Source organism: Patella vulgata, chromosome 9 (genome assembly GCF_932274485.2).
Source record: "Patella vulgata chromosome 9, xgPatVulg1.2, whole genome shotgun sequence".
NCBI classification, from domain to species: Eukaryota; Metazoa; Mollusca; class Gastropoda; family Patellidae; genus Patella; species Patella vulgata.
Genome location: NC_065887.2, coordinates 14,521,488 through 14,549,107, shown reverse-complemented (window position 1 = coordinate 14,549,107; position 27,620 = coordinate 14,521,488).

Below are 27,620 nucleotides of genomic sequence, written 5' to 3'. Positions count from 1 at the left end.
TACCCAGAGTAAACCCACATACGCACGCACCTGTGATCAAAACACGACCGCAAGCCAGAGGTGACCGGGCAGCTACAGGTCGAAGCGCGACACTCTAGACCATTCCACCCACTCACGTTGGTTGCTTTTGCTGACAGAAGGCAAGTCCCCATTGTTCTTTTGTAAGTCGTTGCTAAGGAAAACAAACTTTTCATTGGTTTTAAAGGATTGGTCACGCCATTATTTGGCAAGCCCGGGGTATCGACCTACACGCTTTAATGTCAACGCGTAACTTGGCAACTCACGGTCGAACAATTCTGAATTTGCATTACCTGTTTTAGCATGCCCCTATAAAATGCTTATAGGTATTATCCGTTTGATTTCAAGTTTACAAAAAAATCATACCCTGTTAAAGACTTCAGATTAAGCTAAAATAGGCTCTGGACGAAATCATTCAGTAGATTTGTTGATTTGTTTCATTGATATTATATTACTCCTAATGTTGCTATACAGGGAGTCACTTTTCGCAATCGTGTGCATGTGATTAGGTCATCACAGAATGGGCTTCACATAATTGACAAGCTGCTCGACCGAAAAGGGGACGGGCTCACTATGTCAGTCACTTATGGAATACTCTGTCAATGATACTGCTTCGATCCAAGGAAAACCAAGCGGTTGCCATGCACGATACGCTCCCCCCCCCCTCATTTTGCTAGAGATGGAACAGGCTAAAGAAGAAAACGTGATTTTTCGTTCAATCCGAAGCCATAAACCAGTAAGCAATGGTTTAAAACGCGTGAATATCGAAAGCAACTCAGACCGTTGGGATATAAACATATATTTTAAGTTTCATCAAAATCGGACAAATTGTGACCTCACTATAGAGGGCCCTCAACCTTCGTATTACATACTTTTACGCTATTTGCGTACAAGGAGAGGCCATTTTGTTTGGCAGTTTCATTTTGATTTTCCCGAAAATCAAACCAAACCTTCATTACGGTGATATATTTAAACGGTTCTTAAAAACAAATAAAACTTGTAACCTCTAGAGAGGATCCATAAGCTAAACATGTGATTTCTCGTACAAACATGGGTCATACTCCACGAAGTTATGGTCTGACGTGTGCGAATATCGAAAGGAACCGAGATTTTTGGGATGTAAACACATATTTTAAGATTCATCGAAATCGGCTAAGGGTCCACAACCTTGGTATTACATACTTTCACACTATTTGCGTTTAATGAGCGGTCATTTTGTTGGACACGTTCGGTCCGATTTTTTTACGGAATTCGAACTCAACCATCATCAGGTGTAACAATGATATAATTAAGCGTTTTTTAACATTGGATAAAAAAATTGTGACATCTGGAGGGTCCACAAGCTAAAAATCGCGATTTGTTCGTACAATCCAGGGCCATAATCCAGGTAGTTACGAGATCTCTGTGCTATAAACACATGTTTTAAGTTTCATCAAAATCGGATCAAAATTGTGACCTCTCGGGTTCACAACCTTGATATTACACACTTGCGTACATGTACTATTTGCGTATATTAAGCGGCCATTTGGTCCTTCAGTTTCGGTCCAGTTTCCACGAAATTCGAACTCAACCGTCATTATTGTGTAACGGTTATATATTCAACCGGTTTTTAAAATTGGTTAAAAATTGTGACCTCTAGTTGGACCGCTAGCTGGGGATCACGTGGCTAAGTGGGTAAGACGCTAGCTCGCTAGCCTGGAGGTCGGGTGTTCGATCCCTGCATTGGCCGAGAAAGTTCATCCAGATTTTCCGGCGTGGTTCTCCCTTGTCAGTGATGCAGGACGGAGGGGCTGACAAGGAAAGATGTCTAGTCGTTCGGATGGGACGAAAAACCGAGGTCCCGTGTACACATTGGCGTGCACGTAAAAGATCCCTTGGCAGTTGGAATTCGATATAAGAGTAGGCCGTAGTGCCGCTGTCCGGGCAAAATTTCCCTCATAGCACACTGTATGGCGTATGCCCGTCTTCATTAGCCCAGGTTAGGAGCAGAACAGTAGGACGTTAAACCCCATTTCATTTCATTTGGACCGCTAGCTAAAAACGAGATTTTTCGTACAATCAAGGGTCAAAATCCAGGAAATCACGGTCCGATATGCGCGAATATAAAATGGAACTGAGATTGTTAATTTATAGACATACATTTAAAGTTTCATCACAATCGGATTGATTTTTCGTACAATCAGGGACCATAATGAAGTTATTGTCCGATACATGCCAATATCGAAAGGAACCGCGATCTTTGGGGGATAGGGGCGACGATTTGGCGTATAAAAACAAAACAAAAACCGATCATTATTGGTCGCCATATTTGTATGGGTAGCTCCCTCCACTAACTCGTCAGATTGTCCTTCTCACTAAAAACATGTAGAATCAGATTATCCCAATTCAACACTTTATATTGACCTAAGTCAAATCCGTTAAGCTTTTACACAAAGAAATGTAATAGAGATAGAGAGGAATGGTATTTAAGGACTAACATATGGTACAATTTCATTTTAATTACTCGTTTTCGTGTAGGCGTATTTAGCTGTGAGAGGGACCCGGAGAAAACCTACGAGTTTGGACAGGTTACCATACTCCTTTTCACACACAAGCTTAGGCTGGAAATCACGCACACACACACACACCAATTGTTACAACCCAGTACGTAACTGTATTAATATTTTGGATGGCCTTGTCCCCTGGGGCCCAACGTTAATTCATGGCCAGGTAATAGCGTAAGTAAATATTATTTCATAGTAATTACACATCATTATACAGACTATGATCGGAAATATTTGTTATTAGAGATTATAAAACGGGTCTTTTCAAAGGTGAATAAACCTTTACCAGGTTCAGTAAAACAAATGCTTAATTTTTTAATATTGTCTTGGTTTGAATTATATGGGGCGTGTGATAAAAATCTGCCAATCTAGTTATTTTCAGTGTTGATTTTCTACACACGCAAATCTGCACCCGTTTTCCTTTCAAGAGTAGCGAACGCCTACAAAATCCATTTCAAAGTATAAGTCATTTTAATATTAATATATTGCTAAAATCACCACTCCCCAGATTGAATAGCAATACAGTAAAATCCACGAAGCATATCCAGTCAAACCTTTCTTGTTAAATAACTTATTCCTAGAACTCATGCATAACGAGCTTTGCTCTGCGCATGTTTCTTAATAAAATAAACAGACGCAAAGTGGTACATTTTCCAGGTAAATTATTCGGGTCAGATTAGTCTGACATATTTGTTGTTAAACATAACAACGTAATAAACATGCATAACGCCACTGAAAGGGAGTAATTATTCCAGGAAAACGGGTTAACGGGCCTATAACTCTATTCTTTGGAACCTTCAAATGGGTATAAAACCACAATCATATTATTGTAATGTGAATTGGTATAAGTGATTTATATTCAAAGTTAAAAATTCTTATTGTAAATACTTATCAATGATGTTCGGTGAAATAAGTGAACAGTCCAAATTGAACGACAGTCGTTTATGCCTGCGTAGTCTATTCTACTGATTTTTTTATTATTATTTTATTGTTGTTTGTGAATTAGTCATTACTAATTACTTCAATATTGTCTTGTAGGATATGGTTTTCTCTGTTTGTTACAGATGACGCCCGTCACCGTAGAAATACCCGACTCGTGTACAGATTTTAAAATGTTCATTATGTCTTAAATATTAGATGTTGGGATCTCAGATTTTCAATGCCAGAAACAACATCAATATCGATTGAAATGGACCAATACTGAATTTTACTTCTTGTTTTTAATTTCAAATTGGATGGAAATATTGGGGTACAGGTTTACCTCCTTTAAACATAACTTGACGAGTACGAAATAAATGATCAAAGATATATATTGTCATTTGATAACCCCATACATGTGGCAAAAATCAAAATGACATTAGTGAATAAATAAACATTTCATTTGTAGTCGCCTTTTATGAACGTTAACGTAATTCAAACAATGATCTGCAAAAAATGCCTAAAGGCATAGAATGTTATTTGTTCAAGAAATGAGCTAAGTTGTTCTTTGGTACAAAGGCCTTGCGTTGCAAGGTTTTGACAAGATCATGAAAATTAATTCCTAAGATTATTATTCACACTTTGTTCCTAAATTATGCCCATATACAATAGATTAACACACGTGTATACATGTTTTCTATTACAGTTAATAAGCTGTTTACACATTGTTTACACATCGAATCTGGCCGTTTTAAAAATACACCCCGTCTGCAACCTTTGTAAATCAAATGATATTGAAGACGAATACCACCATATTGTAATTTGTCCTGTATTCTCCGATCTTCGTAAAAAATATATAAAGAATTATTATATTCGAAATCCTAGTGTTCATAAATTGACTCAACTGCTAAGTGTTCATATTATTAAAGACTTAAATAATCTTGCATTATTTTTATATTACTGTAATAAAAGAAGGAATAATTTATTGAATGTTGCACATTAAAATTTCTCAAGTCACCTGCTCCCCATACTATACATATGTAAAATTTTGTACATAACCTGATTTGTTTACTTATTGTGTAAAATATTTATGTATTTATATTGTATGTGTCTATCTGATGAGTCGTATGACTCAAAGAAATAAAAAAGAAAGAAAGCGGTGATAAGTGGTCACCGGGAAAACAAATGTCGTCATGCAGTTTATAATTGAGAAGTTTGTGCTGGACATACGGGCATAATAATGAAATGCAATTATTCCTTAAATTTATTTTAGATCCATACAAGGCTGATATGGCCACAATATCCCTTTTCCTATAACATACAGCTTACATCTGCAAATAAATATATACCGGAGAGGGTGGGGGCTGAAGTTTTGGCCATGCATTGTAAGGGTCCAGTACGTCTTGGTATTAACCCCGCAGGTACACGTGTTATACCATGAACTGTTATCGTTAACTGTACTTCCGTGGCAGTTCTCTGTCTAGTGGTACAAAGTGTCAGTAATGTTGTAAGAACACGAGCTTCTGTCGATAACTAAATCGTATTAGGATCTGCAACAGGGTGCGAGGCCATGCAATAGCAAGAACTTTGAAATTAAGCCACTGAAATGTTCAGTTTGTTCGAGCAAATGAACATGTGGCCATTAGAACAATTTATTTTTTGCCAATGAGGCTCCCATCCTTCTAGCGGCAACATTAATCAATTCATCATCTCTGATTCCCCAGCAATATAGAGCAGCTTCTATTAAAACTTCCTGCCATACACAATACTTTTCTTTTTATGATATCGATCTTTGAATTCTGACTCGTTCTCTATTCAAATAACTGGATTGTTTTGTGTGTAGCATCAAAACTCTAATTTTCATGGATCTTTATGTAATCTCTTAGCAGACCTTGTAACGTTCTAGGTTCATTTAGTTTCAGGATGATTGACTTACATGTGTTAAAAATATTCTTTTGACATCAGTTCATGTCGCATGTTAGAGATGACCAGTATTTCCAGTCTCATTTTTCTACGACTTTCTTTCATAACGTTTCCACGATTTCAGTTGTAAACGGGTCAGACGTAGCTTTAATTAGGGCATTTATTCTCTTTCGCGTAGTTGAATCATCTAACTTCACAGCATGAGCTTTGCATTGTGACCAAGCATTCTTAGGTTCGATACAATGGCAGCCAGACACCCCTCTTTCTTTCCACGATTTACTGTCCTTTGTGTAGCTTATTTCCATACACCAAATGCAGATATTTTTATCCTGCACATCACATACAGATGATCGTGAAACTCGAGGCGGTCCTGATAGTTCTGTCGTAGCATCATTAGATACTTCACGACGTCATGATTTCTTCCAATTCTGTCTGCCGTTTGCGCACTTGTTCGACCTCCAGTGATTGCTTGCCTGGATATTTCATGGAAAAAAATACCCCCCTAGACCACTTTTCCAATTTACTCTGTCTTGTGTCGTACCAAATCAATCCAGTCCCACCCATTTCAAAGCATGATCTTTAAGTTTACTCCAAACATTCTTCCTCGCAAAGTTCGGTGGATTTTGAAACTTCCTCAATAGGATGTTTTCGATTATATGTTGGTTTGAGTAACCGTACAGACATTACATTTTAAGCACCAGGTGTCTGTGAATGGTCTGTTTAAATGTGCCCGGCTCTTTGAAAAATGAATCCCAATAATCAGGAGTTTATTTCCCCGAAGACCTTTTTTCGTTGGGATTGAAATTGGCAAATGAAAACCAGGTGTGCGTGGTGTGACAGCTATTGAAATAATGACTTATGCTACAATATGCAAGACCAGAAACAACATTATTATGATTTAAGTACTGGACATGCATGATGATATTAGTCGAATCTGATAGACTAAACTAGTATTTCAAAATTCTAAAATTAACAAAGCCTGCATGTAAGCATACCTCTGTGAGAGGTGCCTTTTTCCAGCCTAGCGCAGTTTAAATGTAGGACTTTAGTTGCCATTTCATTTCCAGGTTTGCGTATCATTTGTCACACTGATCAGCAGTGAATTATCGCTAGGCTGCTACAATCACTGATAAGGATGACATCGATGCGACTTATTGAGTCCCAAATATTAACTTTTTTTCTTCCGTCAAATTAAATTCTAAAACATTTTTTTTTCATTTATTAGCAAAATTAATAAAGACGTTTGAATTGTTTGTAGGTAAAAATCATTTCCTATTTAGTGTAAATGGGTTTTAAAATAAGTAAAATTCACCATTTAGCCCGAATCAGTAACGTCTTATGTAAACAATGCACGCGCTATTGAGCCAATGATTGACGCCGCGTGATGTAACGTCACGTGTCGAAACAGTCATCTGTAACAGAAGATCTGTGACTCCCAAAACCCCAGAAACGATATATCACACGTGTATGTTGTAATTGGTATTGAAAGGTTAGGTCTGACGGACAGTGCCGGATCATTGCGAGGGCAACAGAGGCAAAGGCCCGGCGTTTTGGTGACAAAAAAAAACGTTGTTGAAAAAGTTCTAATATGATATATTCAGAATTGCCGCCTGTAGACGATTAACACAAAAATTGGGAATGGCTCTGCCCCAGGGCTTCAGGACATACACCAAAATCAATAGTTGCCATCCTTAGGCTATAAGGAATACATATGCCAAGTTCTGAGACGATCCAATAAGAATTGTGGCCCGTAGGCAACACACAGAGAAAACAATGGGTGTGTCTCTGTCCCTGTGAGTCGGACATTCATCACAAACAATATTGATCACCCTTAGGGTATAAAGAACAGATATGCAAAGTTTCAAAAGGATCCGTTAAGAAATGCGACCTGTAGATGACAAACAAATACAAAAATTGGGCGTGGCTCTGTCCCAGAAGATCAACTTTAGGGTAAAAGGAATAAGTATGAAAAGTTTTCAAGACAATCCTTTAAGAATTGCGGCCTGTACGCGACTCACAGACACACAAAAAGAAAATGATCGTGGCTCTGCCCATGGGGGTTGGAAATGCACCACAAACAATAAAGATGATCCTTAGGGTATAATCAATAAGTGTGCAAAGTTTCAAGATGATACGTTAAGAAATGCGGTCTGTAGACGACAAACAAATAAATACAATAATTCTGCGTGGCTCTGTCCCAGGGGGTCGGGCGTGCACCAAAAATAATAGAGGTCATCCTTAGGGTGTAAAGAATGAGTATGAAAAGTATTCAAGACGATCCTTTAAGAATTGCGGCCTGTAGACGATACAAAAATTAAATTTGGGCGCGGTTCCGCTTCTGGGGGTTGAACATGCACCACAAACAATAGCATCCTTAGTGTATAAGGAATAAGTGTGAGGAGTTTCATAATAAGTGTGCAGAGTTTCAAGAAATGCGGCACGTAGACGACAAACAAACAAATACAAAAATTGGGCGTTGCTCTGTCCCAGGGTGTCTGGTATGCAACAAAAAAAAATAAGAGGTCATCCGTAGGTTGTAAGGAATAAGCATGACAATTTTTCAAGACGAACCTTTAAAAATTGCGGCTTGTACTAGGCGAAACACAAACACACACACAGACAGGGGCGACGGCAAACTTGATATCAACGATTCCACGTTGGGTGGGTTGGCAGCCAATAATTGTCCAATAATTCGGTAGCGCAAACAGGTGTCATCGGGCCTGGGCTGACCCGTGTCCAAATGACAAACTCATGCAGTCGGTTCTGGATAACAGGAAAGTGGCATAACCGTTAGAAATAAAAATTGAATCAATTCTCGGAGTATATTCATGAAGAAACAAATTCAGCACTTCATTCAGACTAACTGCTTAGAACTAAGTTGTAACTTCCCATCCGGGATATATTCCACAGACCACCATTTCTGGTCGAAATTTCAAAAAAATCTCCCGGGGGTGCCCTCTTGTCACTGGAGTCCGGCGACTGCATTTGACGGGAGAGAGAGAGACATGGGGTTTAAAGTCCAATCTTCTCCACTGTGACTTTAAAGATACTTTCCCGCATACTAACTGATGATATGTTTTTACTAGAAACATATTCAAACCAATCAATCGATCAAAAATTCCCTTCAATTCCCTCTCAAAACTATGTATTCGCCAGGGAGACCTATAGCTATAAATAAACTGTTGTTAGACACCATGTCTATCAACCTAGCTTCATTGTGTGAGGACCCATTTTTCAGAATGTATTTATCATTACTTACTGTACATTTACCATACATATTGAGGCCTAAGTAAATTCTTAATTATTTTCTGTCAACTTCTTTTTTCGCCGTTTAATTGCAGGATCTTTTGTACGTTGACACCCCTCAATGTTCCCCAAACCGTCTAATAAGCTTGCAGACAACAGTCGGGTTGCCAGTTAGTGATACCCTGACATACAGTATTTTTCTATTAAGATTGTGTGTCTATACTTTCCATATACCAAATGTGAATCACTGTTATTGGAAATAACCACCCAATAAATACTATCATGGGAATGTATCTTTAATGTTGAAACCAATCCATTTCTTGAACTATAACATTTGTCATTTTTACATTCTAAAGATATTAATCTTGTTACGATAGAATTCAAAATGCAACAATTATCTGTTGAAAACACTGAAGAGAGTCATCTACTCTGTTTTAGACCCGGTCCATGAGGGGTCGCATTTACAGATTCATATCTTGTAAAGAACCCTTTCGTCTCCCAATATCGGCTGATCATTAATTATAGCTCAGATGTGATATGGTTTATGGATATAGACGAAACACAACTGAAAGCTAAAAGCTAATCACCTTAAAAGATAAAATATTTTGATCGTCTATCATATGTGGATTAAACTATGCTATAAACTTCGAATATTAAAATATGTAAATATTAAATTAAAAGCATTTTATTATAAAAAAATATTTTCACAAAAAAAAATAATAATAAAAACATAGACTGAACTTAATTTGAATATATGAAAGGAAATGATATAAATTATGGAAGTTATGGAAATGAAAACCACGGAAGAATTGTAACAGGAAGATATCAAATGTGTGTGAGAGAGAGAGAGAGAGATGGGGTTTAACGTCCACTCGACACAAACTATGTCTATGTCATTTCGGGACTACCATGGTTTAATTTTATTTCAATAATTCCCTTGCGCGTAGGGGTCTTTAGCGGGGGGGGGGGGGCGGAAGATGTGTAATGTGTGCCAAGACGAAGAGGATGCAACTGAAATTTTTAACATTCGGCAAAGAAAGAAGATATTAACTGTATCTTTAACTGTGCAGTTTTTTGTTTGTTTGTTTCATAATAGTATATAGTTTTTTTAATGTTATATGTATAATCCTGAAAGATTTTTTTTATGCAATAAAGTGTCTTCTTCGTCTATAGCACTTAGTCTTTACTCATTATTCAGTCGACTTTTTGTCGTTTTGGTCTTAATAAATTGTGTTACAAAACATACTATCCATCCAAATAAAATCAGGTGCATAACAAAAATACCCAAAGCCAACACACTATTAATAAATAACCTGGCGTTATATGCTTTGTAATGAAAGATGAATTTGATTAACACGCCATGGAGGCCATATTTTCTACTGAATCATTTATTTTATCCAAATCTAAGGCCTGTCTTCCATGTACGCGTAATTTAGTATTTCAATGTGTATAGAAAAAATCGTTGAAAAATTGCGGAAGCCCACGTACATTATGTAGTATTTGATGATTTTTCTTTACACCATGGAATTCCGACATTGCGTACCTTAAGTTGCCCCTTTTTAATAACACCATGTCAAATAATAGATTTATATCAGCTATACTCTACTCTCCGTGAACATCCAATGTCCTCACCAACTGGGCTAATGTCGCAATTTTAACATTTTGTATAGTTGCAAGCTTTTGAATAAAACAGGTTATACGTTTTCGGGGGAGCTATTGAGCTTTTTCAAAGAAGTCAATATTATGATAATATTACAACCATTTGATAATCCTTTATTTATATAGCGTGATAATAGTAAATCAGAAGTTTCTATTGCAACTTCAAGTTTTCTCCATTGAAACTTTTCTCTCGTAAATTATGAATTATGAAAAACGCCCCTATACAGATTGTATGTACCTGGGCTTCAAGTGTATTTAAGGAGCAGGGAACGAGGAAGATTTTTTTTTTTTTTTTTTTTTTTCTTTTTTTTTTCTTGTCTACGATATCACCTTAGGTGGAAGTGGACTTAAAACCCCAGAAACGAACGAACGAAGGAAGATTTTTTTGTAATTTAAGGATTCACTGATGATGATTGATGCAGAAATTATCTGTGGATCTAAGTGTTATTGTGGAGTGACCAGTTCTTTAATATATTTTGAAGGTTAAAAGTAATATTTTGAACTCGATCCTCTGTTGAACAAGAAGCGAGTCAGGATCGAGCTAATGTGTTCTAACTTAAGGCATTTAAAATATGGCATTATAGTACTCTACCTGTTGGTAATGCACAAATGAATGAATTGGGGTATCTGTTCTCTCAGCGGTTAGAGACATCTTGATATTGTTATTTCTATGAAGTTTTAAATAAGAAAGGTAACAAACACATCTGATGTGGGAGCTGGAGGACATTGGGGAATCTAGCACTGCAAAAAAGTTTTTTGATTTCTGGAGATGGTGCATAACTTTCGTGTTGAAATTTAAGAAGTGGTATTGATAAGTTGCTGTTTTGTTCCAATTACCAGATACTCCGTTTTATCTGGGTTTAGTTTGAGAAGGTGTGACGTCCCTTCCACACAGTTTTCAATATGAATTAAAGTTGAATTTGTTGATTTAATGTGACATATATCTGTTTATCATCGACGTACAAATGAATATTAAGGTCATATGTTTCAGCCATTACTGCCAAAAATATAAGTACTACGGATAAACGTACATTGCTTGGTAGTATGTACATACATGTATAAACATATTAGTGTTCTGAGAAAAATTCACTTGGGTGAAAGCCCGCCCCTTTCAATTGGGTATGAATTTGATGAGCAGTCATTGGTCTGTACTAAATCAATCAATTGAAACTTGCAAGTCAAGTAGAAATTAGATTGACCAGGAACCCATTGCGTAAAGTAGTGGAACAACTGATAGCAGTAAAGGTATGGTTGATTGCAAAAATTTATAAATTTATTTTCTAAAATATTTAATGATATATGCGGTGATTATTATATGTATTTAATAAAAGAATCCCATGCATTCTTTACAAATGGAAAAAATATCCTGCTTGTAATAACATTTAAATTATTTTTTTAAAAATTGGTTTTTATAAACATTAAGAGTAAGTTAAATCGGTCTTCGTTAAATTTTTGTATTTGGCTACATATTAAAGTTGGTACTAAAAGACTCTAATGGTGCATAATTTTCATGTTGAAATTTAAGAGATGGTATATTAATAAGTTATTTTTTTACAATTACCAGATACTCCGGTTTATCTGGGTTTAGTTTCAGAAAGTGTGATGTCCCTTCCAAACAGTTTTCAATATCAATTAAAATTAGATTGTTGATTGAATGTGGCACATAAAATATTATTATTATCGGTTTATCATCGGCACACTAGTGAATATTGAGGCCAAACGTTTCAGCGATTAGTATAAATAATTACGGATAAACGTACATTTCTTGGTCTTGGTCGGATGTACATACATGTGTAAACACATCACATCAGTGTTCTAAGAAACATTCATTGAGGTGAAAGACCGCCCCTTTCAGTCGGGTATGAATTTAATGTGCAACCATTGGTCTGTACTAAATCAATCAACTGAAACATGCCAGTCAAGTAAAAATTGGATTGTCCAGGAACCCGTTGCGTAAAGTAGTGGTTGATTTCAAATTTTCTTCTTATATTTATTTTTTAAATATTTTATGATATATTTGGCGATTATTATATGTAGTAAAATGTACTTAATAAAATAACCCCATTTATTTGTATCCTGCTTGTAATATCATTTACATAATTTTTAGAAAAACCAAAAGTAAGTTAATTCGGTATGCGTTAATATTATGTATTTGGCTAAATATTGAAACTAGTACTTAAAAACTCTAAATTGCAAAGATGGCCCAATTCCGCCCAGTACTTAACAAGACGGTCGTCATTTATTTGCGTTAACTAAATTGATGTGCCTGTCTTAAATCGGATTATTATCTAGCGTTGGTGTCTTGATTTGTTCTCAATTAAATGTCAAATAAACAGTCTGAGTATATACTAGCGAGGATTAAGCCGTGAAAAGTTTGATATGTTCGAGAAAATGCATATCACACATCGATACTAAATCTTTCCGTGTTTGTTTCTTTTTGTTATTTAGATAATCTAGATATGCTATTTTTCTTAGAAATGGGTTCCTTTCAAAATATTTTTGTTAATGTTAACAGACCTCCTTCTCCACGATAAGCTGTGAGGACAGGGCAGTGGGAAACATCCCTATGACCCACTATATAACGGTTATAAGGATCAATATATATACTACGATAAGTCACTCTTTGCTAAGTCCGACATCGCTGGTGGCTTAGAACAAAAGCGAATAATAAGTGGATTGGCGTAAATTAGAACCTTCAAGCCCACAATTATCGGGTTTATAATCAACCCAATTATTTTTAAGAATCCACAGATTTTACAGCATTTTAAAATTAATTAAATCAGCTATAGATGTTTTCCTACTATTACTGATAAGTTCCTTTATGCGGTAATGAAGTTTAATTTCTAAGTATTCTTTAAAAAAAAAGGTTACTTTTGACAATAACATTAGTTCATCAATTCTAGTATGGGCATATATTGTAATCACTCTTTCCGCCCGATGGTCCGTTCACAAATTTTGGCTTGTGCTCACGCTACATACTATAATTCGTTAAGGCTTGTTTTGATTTCTATAAGTTTCAGAGAGAGAGAGAGAGAGAGAAATGGGGTTTAACGTCCACTCGACACAAACTAGGTCATTTCGGGACTAACATATGGTTCAATTTTATTTCCATAATTCGCTTGCGCGTAGGGATCTTTAGCTGTGGGAGGAAACAGGAGGACCCGGAGAAAACCCACGAGGTTGGACAGGCGACCCTACTCCTTGTCACGTACAACCGGTATAAGTTTCAGTGTGGGCATATTATGTCGTCACCATGTCCGTCGGCCCACACTTAACTTGTGAACGTGATATAGGCTACAATGTCAGACGAATCTGGTGTGAAGCATAGTGGTCATGACAGGACGAACCCTGTCGATTTTCAGCGTTCCCGAATTATGCTCTCTTTTCGATAGGCGTACGGGCTCGATGACACTTAGGGGGCAGAACCCGAAATGCCCGAAAAAAATTCGGGTGTACAAAAAATTCGGGTGTACAAACAGCGGCGCCGATCTTCCTCGAGACGCGAAGAAGCAGAGCTCCCCTTGTATTGTACCCCCCGCCCCCCAAGAAATTTTTGAATATTTGACGGCTGCAAACATAATTGCCTGCTATTTCAGCCCGTGAACTTCAAAGTGGTCTAATATAGCCTAATTAAGATGGCTGACTCGAATTCCAATCAAAAGATCAATCGTTTCCAGTTCACGGATACGGGGCCGTTTGGAGAAAATTTAACAGCCGCATACGCGTTTTCCTGCTATTCCAGTCTGTGAATACAGCAACTTCAATTTGGTCCAATATAGCCTACCTGGCTGACCCGAATTCCAAACAACCAATCGATCGTCGCGGGGTATGGGGGGCCTCACCCTCCCGGAGAAAATTTTGAAAATCTAACCCCCGCGAATGCGTTTTCTGCTATTCTAGCCCGTGTAAGCAACTCAAAAAGTATCCAATGGTTTTGAAACCGAAATCCCATTCTGAATTCCAACCATCCAATTAGACCGTTGCAGCTGCATTCACAAATAATAATCGATGCTCGAAAAATGTCGCACAAAGTATAGTGTTGCTCCAGACAAAATGTTTTAATCCATAGTCAACTCAGTACAAATCTGTGGTATTCAATTAAAAGAAAAAATTTCAGATTTACAGACAGCGGCGCCGGTTTCCTTTAAGAGGTGAAGAAGGAGAACTGACCTTGTATGGACCCCCGAAAGAAAATTTTGGAATATTTGACGGCCGCAAACGCGTTTTACTGCTATTCCAGCTATTAGTGTTTTATTAGATTTCGGGCACTTTATTTTGCTAAGTAGATGGAATAAATTTTTTTGTTTAACTTTACCCTTCTCTCCGAAAAGTCAGCTTGCCCGAAAGTTAGGGGGCAGCTGCCCCCCCCCCCTCGTACGCCTATGCTCTTTTCTGAAAACCTTGAGAACGCGAAAGATGCTACGTTCCGGAATTATCCCCTTTTTCTGAAAAGCCAGTGAACGCAATAGCGGCTATAGGTTGCAACGGATGTTTATCAAATTTGGTGGGAAGCATTTAGCTCTTGAGAGGACAACGCTATTGATTTGCAGTATTCTTGAACATTTCGTCAGAAATTTATCCGCATTGTCCGAAAACATTGTGAATGCTATAGAGGCTATAGTTTTAACGTATTTCTTTTAAATTTGGTGTGAAGCATTAGGGTCGTGAGAGGACGAACCCTATCGATATTAAGCGTTTTAATGATACATTGATATTAGCTTGAAGCATTGTGGTTATCGTAATAAACAGCCTTCCGTTTTTGAGTTATCCTTCGCCAAAAATCTCGTGAACGCAAAGAACCAAAAAGATTAGATTTATTCAAGGATTCTGGATCCTTGTCAAATTTGCCCAACATCCAATGTTTTCTTTCAGATAAGCTACACTTGAGACAAAACTGCAAGTTTGGCGTATTCCACGCTTTGCGTCATTATCTTTATTATGGGTGTCAACCATTTCCAATTAAACTGACACCAAAATGTACTGCACACAGCTTAAATAAAAAATATTCCCATCGAAATAAAGGTGAACCCTTACCACATATTGTCATGATTTAATAAAATCCAACAATAACGCGATATTTCTGTCGCTTTTATACGCCGACATTTTTATGTGGACGTATATTGTCTCCACAATATTTATCCGGATTTGACGAAACTTGAAATGTAGGTTTATATCTCGGCCCCTTTCGATATTGACATGGATTATTGCCCCTGATTATACGAAAATCGTGTTTTTATCTTGTGGACACTCTAGAGTCACAATTTTTATCCGATTTTGATGAAACTTTCAATGTATATTTATAAAACGGAGATCTCGCTTCCTTTCGAAATGCGGGCATATCGCATAATATTCTATTTGCAAATAGTGTTGAATTATTATAAATTTGTGTCAGATGTGACAAGAAATGATTCCTTTAGGCGATAAATAAAGAATCACAGTGACAAATAGAAGGTAAGGGTTCCAAAAGTAACCTTAGAACAGAGGTAGTGAAGAGCTGTATTTTAATATTGCAGTTTAATAGGGACAGCCAGCGGAAAGCGTCCAATCAGTGATTGGCAAAATGTCGACCGGAAATGTTCGACAAAATGTCAGCTTGCAGTACGCAAATAGTGTAAAAGTATGTAATACAATTGTTATCCGAAATAAAAAAATCTCGTTTTCTTTTAATATTCGCGCATATCAGGCCGTAACTTCCTGGATTGTACTAACAATTGCGCTTTTACATTGTGGGCCCTCTAGAGGTCATAATATTTATCCGTTGTAAAAAACAAAACGTTTAAATATATAACCGTTACACCAAACAATTAATCACCAAATTGAGAACTTCTGTACGAAATTTGAATTAGCTGCCTCAATAATATATAGTTTGAAACCATATTTGACCACTTTGTAAAATTCGACAGCCATCCCGAATTATTCCCCAATATTGACTACATGTATTCCCCCAAATTTGTATGTAAATTGATTCATCTACCTCGAAAATATAAATTTTTATACCAAGCTGGACTACATTATGATAATTAGGTAAATGTTGGAATCATCAATTCAAAATAAAAAACACGGCGGGCATTTTTGATTTTGACCAATTTGGACACGGATTTCGGTCTGGGACTTTCTTTTGGTGATAATATAAGTCTAAACCGACCATAAACCTTAATCGGCATATATATTGCAGCAACTGCCCAGGATGAGACGGATTCGAGTTTAAATTCCTGGACTAATAATCTCTTGGTATTCATAAACAAAAGCAATGCACTAATAACAGGTTTTTTTGTAGACTTACACATCAACTTGGTACATATTTGTACCTACATGTAGTTGCCATTTTGAGTCAATAATAAATTTCTTTTACTTTGACCAATCAAGAAATTATGATTAGTGCCCCTGAAGTATTCACGTTTAGTGGTTTTAAGGGGGGCTTATGTCGACCTTGCAACTGAAAGCAACTGGCGTTTCGGCAATTGGGAGCAACTGAAAGCAACTGAAAAAATCGAGCTGAGCGCCTCTTATAACTCAAAGCAACTAGTTGCAGTCAGTTGCACATGTTCAACTTTCTGCAACTAGTTGCAGTCGACATGAACGTTCTTGCAACTGGAGTCAACTCGTTTCCATGGAAATAACATCACATGATAAGAGACACGTGTCATGTGACATTATAAATAAGCAAATGGAAGCAAACGAAGACACCCGCTTTTCAAGTTTTGATGATGTCGACAATAATAAACATATACTAATAGAATTTTAGCAAGACCGACCATGCCTTTGGGGTGCTTCTTCAAAGCAATTCGCCATTTTGTTGATCACGTGATGAATAAATTAACAGTTATGTATCGAGTGTGATCGCTATCAGTTCCGAGTCGACATGTGCGCTCCGAATTCAGTTGCTCCAAGTTGTCCCCAGTCCTTAAATTCAGCCGACAGGGGCTGGTAGTGGGAAGGAATTATTTTGAGGTGATTTAGAAGAAGTTGAAAATATACAAAATAAAACGGCTAGATAGCAAACGGACAGTGTAGGGTGTATGAGATAATCGCAAAGGGTTTATAAAGATCTCTCCCCAACGCCTGCCAACAAAGTATGTTTGTAGTTACTGTTCGTTCAATTTTGCATTACTTTTATAGTTTATGTGAAAATCAAAAGTTCTAATTGAGCTAGAAATAATTGCAGTGTAATCAGAACAGGGTGGGAACTATGTTAAAACAACAGCAGCTATTGCTACCCAACCCTAATCCTTTTTACTTTTACGGTACTCGTATTATTATTTGTGTCATATTTAATTATTCTGATACAATATGCACCGACGCGAAGGATAGTAGGGACTTTAATCTCAAAATATCAACGATAATAACCTGACTTGGATTCAGTCTGACTAAAAGAGGACCATCCATTGGAAACACACATATCGACTACACACACATTTTGACTAAAGGAAGTATATATTATGATATGCAAAAGTTATTATAATGTTGAAATAGTATGTCCACGTGCAAGAACAAACCGCAGTCTTCTTAATAAGTACACACACACATGCATTCTAACAACATGATACCCATATATTGGGTATTTGTCTTTATATTTGCAGAGTACCATTGAACACAAGAGAAGGACATAATGCCTGAAATTGGAGGATACAGTTTATTTTCCTTGCTAGCCATCTGTCTGGCAGGTGTGGGATGTTTGTTTCATATCATTGGTTTATCCGTTGTGTATTGGGTTGTAACGGATCCGTTTGTTTCTGGAGTAGGATATGGGCTGTGGTCAGTTTGTCCATTTGGTGGAGGGTGTTCAACACATTCGTCGAACCTTGTTCTTCAAGGTAAGTTGTTGAGAACAGCTTAATTGATTTTTAGTTTAACATCTTATTCTACACTATAACTATTTCTTGTCAGTATTGTCACAACCTGTCGTCATGAATTATCAACACCAAGCTTTAATCGCGTTAGTTTACAAAACCACCCCGTCTAAATGTCCAAATTACATTAAGATTATAAATGCTTTATACAGATGCTTAATCACGTACCGGGTTAATTGTTTTGCTCAAATTTCTATCGCTTTTTACGTGTGATTATGGGAGTTATAAACAGCACCAGTCCTTTCTAGTGCCATAATCCGAATGTACGCCTGTTTGCCTGGGCCCTTGAAGCTATGTTTAGCAGTCACTCAGCCCAGAAACCCCTTATATATCGAAAGTTTTAATTCCGTTTTCAGTTATATCGATACGTGGTTCTGTTGTGTTGTGCATATTTGGAATGATATATGATTACGTGTATAAGGTATGTCGGGCAGCGAATATGCATGAATCTTATTTTGGAAAGACCAAGATCAGGGCTGTATCTTTTGGAAAGGACTATATCTTCCCTGGAAGCCAACTATTACAAGAACCATTCAAATGAACCGTAATTTTGAAAACGCGGAGTCCAATGCGTAACGGTATCCGATGGGTTTAAACGCTTTCATTACGTGAAAATGAATGACTAAAAATCACTCAATATTTAAAGATACATTATGGGAGATTAGATAAAGAGTTGGTAGTTCTCACTATAATAGGTTAAAAAGTAGGTAATGTAAAGGGTATTTGCTGAAAATTTCAGTCAAATTGATCAACTCTGAACCGCGAATTTAGCGATTGAATTTTCGGCCTAGTCTCGATCATCATTACTTAAATCGGTACGATAAAAACATCATAGTCTCGATTATTCATTTCATGATTTAATCATGAATGAAAGTTGAGCAGCAAATCGGATCCTAATCCAGTAAATATCGCAGGCTAGCGATGACACCGAGAGTTGATTATGGTCTGGATAAGTTAATTAATGTCTTATTAATAATTTAGATAGCATTTCAGGCCTAAAGAAAGACCTGAAATAGGCATATTTAGCTCTTGCATAATGTATGTTTAATATGGTACGGACTGTCATATTAAACAGGTAACGTTTAAAAGGCTATTAGATTGATGTCCGAACCGACAGAATTGTGGATAGTCTACCCAATGCTAGAATATGTATTGAACAATATGTGGTGATTTTGTATTTCTTCCAGATTATTGGAAAGCTACTCAGGCTTTTGTTATAATTGGTTTCCTGGTTGGGGTAGGCGGATTGGTTCTATCTGTACTAGGCCTAATAAAAAAACAGAAAATGGTTTACATAATAGCCAGCGTAGCTTGTTTTGTAGCAGGTAATATGGTTTTTACTCACATAACCTGCGATCTCCAAGGTCGCATAAACCTACTAAAACGTTTAACCGGAAATAGATTAACCAATTGGCCTCAAAATTTGCACACAATGGCTGTTGAATAGGCAATGCAAAATGATTGTTCGTCCCATCCGAACGACCAGTGCCTTAAAGGATGACCTCCTTTCCGCGTCGCTGGCAAGGGGGAACCAGGCCGAAAAATCCTGATGAACGTTCTTGCCTCTGTTAATACCGGGATCGAACACGGGACCTGCAGGTTAGCGAGCCCACGTTTTACTCACCGATCCGCCAAGGCTCCCGTAATATTTGTAGAATATTTCTTTGAATGATATAATAGTCACTATTGCTAGGTCTAAAATCCTTGCCAACAAATGCCACAGTGCAAGATAAAAAAAGAGTTATTATGAACTCTGTCCTAAGGTACACGCATTGGATCAACAGGTTACCTGTGGTAGAAATTCTTCATATTAACGAAAATTTGGAGAAAATGTAATGCTGAGCAAAGAGACAAAAATTAAAATGGAAAGTAAATATGACGTCATACAGCTCTAAATTTTCCTCAGTGAGGTAGATTTATTCCAAAGTGGTCTTCAAAATCACCGAAATTTTACACGTTGTTATTTGAGGTTTAACATTCACTGAAGTATATATAACTAAGGCCAACTTCTATTGGAACTGATGTCTGGCTGTGTCTCGCCCTAGTGGATATTTAGCGGTATCTTATTGATCTTTTTAAATGATATTCATATTACACTATTGACAAAATCGATTACCAAAATATTATATCAATTTTTACACGTCCACATGTGGGCGTACACTGTGGTCACTTGCGTTTCTATTGAACGCTCCACGTGCGAGGTTTTTAATTTGGGTCTAAGAACGAAATTTACTTGGCTGTTTACGTGCAAGTAAATGGTAGAATGTTTTCAAACTCAATGAGACTGCGCACTGTGAGATAAGATAGAAGTCCATCGTAATTTACAATCTAAGTATCATAAATACCGAATTAATGGTTTCTGTGGTTATATTTCCGGTCACGTTTTGACCGCTGATGCTTGCGATTACGATACCGACAAGACGTCTGTTGGAAATAAAATGAATTGAAAGGGGGTTTAACGTCCTACTGTTCTGCTCCTACTGGGCTAATGAAGACAGTATTCGATGAGGGAAATTGTGCCCGGGCAGTGGCGCTACGGCCTACTGTTATATCGAATTCAAACTGTTACGTGTACGCCAATGTGTACACGGGACCTGGGTTTTTCATCCCACACGAACAACTAGACTGCTGTCCTTGTCAGGCCCTACGTCCTGCACCACTCTCAAAGGGAAAGCACGCCGGAAAATTCCAAAGAACTTTCTCGGCAAACATAGGAATCGAATCCGCGACCTCCAGGATAGCAAGCCAGCGTCTTACTCACTGCGTCACCGTGGCTCTCGACGTCTAGTGGGTCGTTGCAAGGAAGAAACCTGACAAAATTTAAATATTTTGATGGCATATTATTTCAGAGTAATGCCCCCTTTTACGTTCGTAATTGTCCAACACTCTTTGCGGGGCTATCTTTCGGTTAAATTTGGACTTATAAAGCTTGTGAACGCGATACATTACAAAGATCTTGTCTTTTTTTACAAACTTAATGGACTGTAAGTTTGAGTTCAATGAAGAACCCTTGGGACTTAACCGCAAAACATGTATGCGAAATAAAAGTTCGTATTTTTGCGGATCCTTGGATGGGTATATTAAGATGTATGCCATTTTGAAAACACGTAATTGTATGTTGCAGTAGCAGTGACGTATGTTAACGTAGGTATTGTTCGAGCTAAAACATTCGTTCGTCTGCGTTATCATGTTCGTCGACTGCGGTGATTTTATGTGGCGCTAGAATTATTGTTCGATCAAAAACAATTGTTCGTCTAGGTTACCATGTTCGTCGTCTGCGGACAAGAAAAACTAAAATATTTGTTCGGTGTTTTGTTCATCATCTGCGTTCGGCTTTAACAGACCTTTCGTTATGTTCCTGCCTCAAAATTGCGTCTATTCACCAAATCTTACAAAGCAAAATTTCAACAAAAATCCTTATGCAAAAAGGGGCGTGGGGGATGAAAGATGGAGGGGATAGGCAAGAGCCCGAATGCTCACTAGTCCGCCATTATCTATTATTGTCATTTTACGATTGATGATCACATGTAAATGCACAATCGTAACGAACTCTGACTATAATACTGACACACCCATCCTGAAAATGAAATGTAACGACACACACACACTGACAATGTAATGTATAGCACCAACCCCGACCGACAATGCAATGTAATAATCGAGCCTGGTATGATATATACGCAACACAGCCACACTGACATGTAACCATTTTACCAAGAATTGATTGGACACGTTGAACCAACAGGGAATGATCAAATGCGCAACATTGTTTCAATTTCCTCACTTGTCTACGAATTGATTTAAACCTTTAAGCCAATACGGAGCAATAAAACTTCCAGGTCTGACCTTGACAAACATGGCCTAAAACCTTCATTAGGTCATACTGTTTGTTTTTGATACTCATGTATACATATATAGGATTAACTAGTACACCCTCGAACTAGTGGACCCCTCTCGGAAAGGGTGGACGTCTACCTTCGTTCAACCGCATGGTAATTTTATAAGAGGCTTTGCTCAAAGGGTATAAATGCAGTGTATTTTTTTATCTTTCAGCTGGTTGTATTCTGTTAGCTATTATTATTTTCGGAACTGAAAATACGCTGATAACAGAAGGAACTCAGTTTGGATGGGGATTTATTCTAAGCATTATTAGTACGTTTCTTTTCGTTCCTGCTGGAGTTCTCAATTTATTGGAGTTGAAGCAAGCATCATAATTGATTAACCAAAACCCCATATAAAACTATTGAGTTTTTGTAGAAACCCTTTTCATTTTAATTACGTCTTGTGTTTTGTTTAAATGAGTTATTGTTTGTATTGGTTAACATAAAATGCAAACACCAAAATTCCGTGTATTAGCCATATATAACTGATAAATAATGATATAAGTCAAACGTAATCGATCCTGCGTTGAAACATGTAACAGTAGTGTGTGCATGACTACGGTTGTAAATTACCAACTTGAGAACTTTGCTGCACAATCATGGACAGTGTATGACATTGCTTTCCCAATTTTTATTCGACTACAATGGTTGTAGTATTGGCAATTTAAATCTTCTATATGGCTGTATTAGTATTGACGTTTTTAGGGACGACATTTTTTGGTATATTTCGGTTTGTATTGTGTGCTAAGATAAAACGCTAACCTCAAAGATTACCTCCCTTTATGTACATTATTAATCTTCTCAAATATAAAAAAAAACCCCAGAAACTCCTTTCATTGCTTAAATAGCTAGTTGATATCTATTAAAATTTATGTATTGGTATTCTAGATAAATAGGTTTAAGTCATTAATATATATTTATTATTTCTGTATTATTAATTGCATGGTGTTTGTGTTAAGGCCTCTGATCGTCATTTAAGGAATATTAAAAAAGATAAATGTAATTAGCCAGCGCTACCTATTGGGTAAAATATTTTGATAGACCTTTTTAATCCGATTGAATATCAAGCTGAGCTATTATCTATCTTTTATATTTTAACTTTGTTGAATTAATTACAAATTAAATATCGATTTAATTAAATTTCTGCAAGGTTTTCGCATATTTCGTACAAAATTACATATTGCCCACAAAATGAAAATGGGCATCAGAGGCTTTCTTGTGATAGAAGTTTCTCTTTCTTTTTTTTTAATGCTTAATAACATATATCACCAATGCCAAGAAAAGAAAATCGTAGTATATGTACTATTATTATATATGTTTGAATAAATATTCAAATTAAAATTGTTGAATCAATATTTAAGAAAACGTCAAATTTGATCCACACAAGTCCCCAAACTGTTTGAAATCCTGGATACACAGCTGATAAATTAACCGTTTGACATTAAGGAGGTCGGGTTTCTTAAGACTGAAGGATTAAATGTTGACGTCATAGTAATAAGATCAGTTAGAAATTAAGTTCCATCCATTTTCTTCTAGGTATTATGTGCTCACTGCTACAATTTTGACGTTGTTGACATTACTAAAGTCGTACAAAATGCTTCACAACAGAACTACAAGCAGGATCTTGTTTTACGTTGCTGAGCATAGTATGATGAATGAAACGGGGATTACCGTCTTGCCTTTCAGCACCAAACCGGATTGATGAAGACGGGCTGAGCATAGCGGCTTTTTTCAATCTCGATCCGAGAGATAACTTTACCCTTCGTTTGTCTCTGGGAATTCTCGCCGGCCATAATCAGCGTTAGATCGGTATCGAAGCTTCTCCCTAGTGGCTGCTGATTGACAGGATTTGTTAGAATTAAATATTGTTAATTTCTCGCCAATCAGGCATCGATTCGTTGCATGAGTTACATATTAATTATCCTTGGAACATTTTCTACAACTTGACATCAAAACAGCAGATTTCGTGATATACCGACAACTATTCGGCTAAATGCTTGAAATTTCTGACGTAACGCGCGTTTGAGTCGCCATCTTGGATAAACAAAGGGTTAAATTATCCCTCGAATCGAGAATGTGGTTTTGCTTATAATTTGTGTGTGTGTTTGGTGGTGGTGGTGGGGGGTGGTGGCGTGTAACGCGAGAAACCGTAAGGTCTGCCATTGAATCAAGCGGTATGGTTTCGATTCCCCGCTTGTACGTGACAAGGAGTACGGTCGCCTGTCCAACCACGTGTTTTTTTTTCAGGACACTCCGTTTCCTCCAACTGCTAAAGTCCCCTACACCCAAACGAATTATATAAATACAATTGAACCACGTGTTAGTCCCGAAATGTCCCTGTTGAGGTCAAGTGGAGGTTATACACCACCTCGCTCTCTCTCTCCTAATTGAAGTTAACACGTGACTTTAAGGCATTTCTGGCAGCTTAATATCTGTTTTCATGTCCAGGGCTATACTTCTTTCTCATAAAAGGTTGAAGCCAACGTCCCCGTTGTACGTGACAAGGAGTAGGGTCGCATGTCCAATCTCGTGGGTTTTCTCCGGGTACTCCGGTTTCCTCCCACTGCTAAAGACCCCTACGCGCAAGCGAATTATTGAAATAAAATTAAACCATATGTTAGTCCCGAAATGACCTAGTTTGTGTCGAGTGGACGTTAAACCCCATTTCTCTCTCTCTCTCCGAAGTTAACGTCATGGCTTTCCTTTATATGTAAGCTCTTTATGGCCATTCCACAATCTCGCCTCATGCTTCGGGTAAAATGTTGTCCAGACAGCGGGGCTACGACATGCTCTTAAATCAAATTCCGACTGTCAATATTTCCATTGTGTGAGCCCGATAGACAAGACACCGTTCTTTTCAGGCATATCTTGTCGTCGGCCCCGTCTTACCGTCGGACCATCCATCCATCAACGATATCCGATAATTACTGTCGGAGGTATGGCCTTTACATTTATACACAGCGTTTATAATATCCTATTGATATTTAACGATTCCCGATAATTACTGCCAGATGTATAACCTTTGGTCACGTTGAAATTGTGGACGCTCTAGACACCAAAGCTATCATCCGGTTAAGTTTAAATTTATACTCAATGTTGGAGGGAATGGACAAAGGTTTAATCTTGTCTTTAAAACAATATCGTTTCTAATAAAATATTAAATGGGGTTAGAGTGCTACTGTTCTGTCGTGAGTGGGTTAATGAAGAAGGGCATACACCATACAGTGTGCAATGAGAAAAGAAAAATTTGTCTGCGGTCAAGGGTTATTTTACGTGCAAGCAAATGTGTACACTTCATACCATCCGACTATAACTTGTCCATTTCCAGGCTCTCCGCCCATCACCATTGACATGGAGAATCACGACGGAAAATTCTAACGAACTGTCTGGGTCAACACAGGGATGGGGCACGGGACCTCTTAACGATCCAAAATTATACTCATTGAGCCATCACATAACCACATATGATGATAATTAATGTGATATGAGTTCGAATATTAGTAGATTATTGCTGATTGTTGTGGGTTTGTGTAAATTCTGCAGTTGGTCGTAGTCAGTGCACATGCGAACTAGGGGGAGAAGTCGAGAAATCGATGGCGAGGATTTTAGAAGCGTATAGGGTCAATAGCGCGATAAATACCGCAATATTAAGTTGGTAATGTGTCAACATATTGTGATTGTTCTGACGATTTAGTCTTTTCAGAGACTACGTGGTATAAAACAACCCCATATACATCATGACTGTGTTATGAGACTCAATCCTGTATAAGAAGTTCGTATCACATTACCTGTTGCTGGACGCTGTATAACCACGAGTTGACTGACAGTAAAGAAGATGAGAGACTTGAGTTAGGAAGAGCAGAGACGAGCGTATGGACTCACCTAAGTTCAGCCGCTGCCGTGGCGGAATGGGTGTAATATAGCCATGAACGGTTCTAATGTTGATGTTGCAGTTTGATTTATGTACCTGTGTATGTATGTTCCTGTCCCGATGTAAATAAACCTTCTGTTATAACTAATAGTATTACAGATGTACGCATCTTTATAAATTAACCCAGTAAATTCATACATTTACTAAAAAATCTTGTTCAGACCCATATAAGCCAAATTATCTATTTGGTCAACTAAAGTGATTTACTAGATATCAGAAACATTGATCATAAAAAATAATCTTTAATAAGAGTGTCCCAAATTTAAGATGGCAGAAATTCAAAATGGCGACCAAAAGTTGCTCAAATGGCCAATTTGTCAGATAATAGTTATTTCACAGTTTGATATTACATGTAATATCTAATTGAAAGGGATTACTGAACTTAAAATTAACCAAAACACAGAGCGTTAAAAAATTCACCAAGATTTTCTGTTTGATGTAGCTTGTAATATGTCTTTTATAAGCAAATAACAAACTATTTATAGATAACAATTACTATAGTTTATTTCACTGCGACGTTTCAACAAGATTTTACAAGTCGTTATCATGTTTTTACTGTTATGGCCTATTGCTCGTGGTTAATTATACCGCTTAAATAATTGTTTTGATCTTTATTTCTTGTGCTTATCTATACCAATTACAGTTTATACCTGTCTATGTGCATTTGTTTATCTAACGGCTTGGGACAGTTGCCCATGCTAGCTGATTTTGCATCCCATTGGAGGGTCCGCACTACTCTTGTATATATATACAGTAGAATCTGTATGAGCAGCCACTCCTATTCAGCGACATCTCCTTGTAAGCGGTCACGATAAATTCCCCCCGTAGAAATTCTGTTGTTTCATCTCTTTATTCAACGGTCACTCCTCTAACGCGGCCAGCGGTCACTATTTTACTAATAAATTCAACAAAACATCGCCCATTCAACGGCCATTGTTGAATGATACCATCTTGTCGTTCTTTGTAACACCCCCGCTAATCCCGTGAGTAGTAGTTAATTAACTGGACCCCCACTGATCAGGTAAAAAGAAATGTAAACATAACAATCAACCCGGGATTATCTGTTAATTAATCTTTTGTTTTATTAAACGACTAACCTGATCATTGTTTTCACGCGTAACGACACATTATTTGATACTGATTGAATAAAATAAAAGTACCGAGTTTTGTCACGATCATCTAGTATCTCTCTTAGCGCCTCCTATAATATTACATACAGAGTTACACCCCCTGTAAATAGGAGATAAAATTAGCGATGTTTTTTGTTCATGTGCTTTTTTGATAAAATAAAATGAATTCATCGATTTTCTTCACAAAAATGGATAAATATTATCGAATGCATCACAATGGTAGACAGTAGTATCGAAGGTTGGTACAAAATGACAAGTTTACAGAAGTTATGTCCGAGATTTGAGTAAAGAATTTTCGTCCGGCGCAAGATTCAGCGACGGCCAAATTTACCGCTTCCAATGCATCCAAGCGTAATATTTAATTTATGTCGGCACAAAAAGCAACGAGATTTTATTAAGAGGCCACTCCCGTTAAGTTATGTCCGAGATTTGAGTAAAGAATTTTCGTTCGGCGCAAGATTCAGCGACGGCCAAATTTACCGCTTCCAATGCATCCAAGCGTAATATTTAATTTATGTCGG